This window comes from Cynara cardunculus, unplaced genomic scaffold, assembly GCF_001531365.2.
Source record: "Cynara cardunculus var. scolymus isolate 2C unplaced genomic scaffold, CcrdV1 Un_Scaffold_4534, whole genome shotgun sequence".
Classification (NCBI taxonomy): Eukaryota; Viridiplantae; Streptophyta; class Magnoliopsida; order Asterales; family Asteraceae; genus Cynara; species Cynara cardunculus.
The window spans coordinates 42,784-44,610 of record NW_020201941.1 but is presented as its reverse complement, the minus strand read 5'-3'; positions in this window follow the sequence as shown (position 1 = coordinate 44,610).

The window sequence follows — 1,827 nt, the reverse complement described above, 5'->3', positions numbered from 1 at the left end:
ATGATTGAGGACACTATGGAAGTTTTTATGGACGATTTTTCGGTTATTGGAACTAATTTCGAAAATTGTCTTGAAAATTTGAAGAAGAGTTTGGAGAGATGTGAGACCCATGACTTGATTTTAAATTGGGAAAAATGCCATTTTATGGTACAAGAGGGAATTGTTTTGGGTCACATGATTTCAAAGAAARGTTTGGAAGTTGACAAAGCTAAAATTGAGGTGATAATGCAATTGCCCGAACCTACTTCGGTCAAAGGCATTCGTAGYTTTTTGGGACATGCGGGTTTTTACCGACGGTTCATTAAAGATTTTTCTAAAGTTGCAAAACCCCTTTGTAAYTTGTTGCATGTTGACCAAGCTTTTGAGTTCACCTCCGATTGTAAAAAGGCTTTTGAAACAATCAAAAATGCTCTTKTCTCGGCACCCATTATTATCACTCCCGATTGGTCTCTACCTTTTGAGGTAATGTGYGACGCAAGTGATTGGGCCGTGGGTGCCGTTTTGGGACAAAGGAAAAATATTTTTTTTTACCCCATTTACTACGCAAGCAAGACTCTTATTGAAGCCCAATTAAATTATACCACCACGGTAAAAGAGTTGCTTGCGGTAGTATTTGCTTTTGATCGTTTCCATTCATACTTGATAGGTACAAAAGTCACAATTCATACAGATCATTCTGCAATAAAGTATTTATTTAACAAAGTTGATGCRAAACCACGACTTATTAGATGGATTCTTTTATTGCAAGAATTTGATCTTTTGATTGTTGACCGAWAGGGATGTGACAATCAAGTGGCCGATCACCTTTCTAGAATTGAAGAAAATGTGTCAAGTGGGGGGAGTCATGAAATTAAGRAAGTTTTCCCGGATGAATATGTTTTGGCCATACAACAGAATTTTCAAAAACAAAATCCTTGGTATGCAGATATTGCCAACTATCTTGCATGTGGCCTTAAACCATATCATTTTCAGGGAAACCGATTTAAAAAATTTCTTCACGATTGCAAGCATTATTTGTGGGACGATCCATCCCTTTTTAAATTGGGATCGGATCAAATTTTGAGAAAATGTGTCCCGGATGATGAAATCCAAGATTTGTTAAAGGAATGTCACGCATCACCGTACGGAGGCCCCTTTGGTGGACAACGTACGGCTGCTAAAATTTTACAAAGCAGATTTTTTTGGCCCACCATATTTAAGGATGCTTTTGAATTTGTGAAGAGTTGTGATCAATGCCAACGCATGGGGAATTTGTCCCAAAGAAATGAGATGCCCTTGAACAATATTTTGGAAGTCGAACTTTTCGATGTTTGGGGCATTGACTTTATGGGACCACTTCCCATGTCTTTTCATAATCAATACATTTTGGTTGCGGTAGACTATGTCTCCAAATGGATAGAAGCAACGGCTTGCCCAAGAAATGATGCCAAAACGGTAGTGAAATTTTTGCATAAAAACATTTTTGTTCGTTTTGGAACACCCCGAGCATTGATAAGCGATGAAGGGACTCATTTTATAAACAAAGTGTTAAGCACCACTCTTGAAAAGTACAACTTCCGACATAAAGTAGCCACAGCTTACCACGCACAAACCAATGGTCTTGCGGAACCTTCAAATCGTGAGATAAAAAATATTTTGGAAAAGGTGGTTAAGCCAAATCGTAAAGATTGGTCGCTTAAATTGGATGATGCACTTTGGGCTTACCGTACCGCTTTCAAGACTCCATTAGGCATGTCTCCATACCAACTTGTTTTTGGAAAATCTTGTCACCTTCCGTTATAGTTGGAATACAAAGCATTTTGGGCTATAAAGGAATTAAATTTAAAT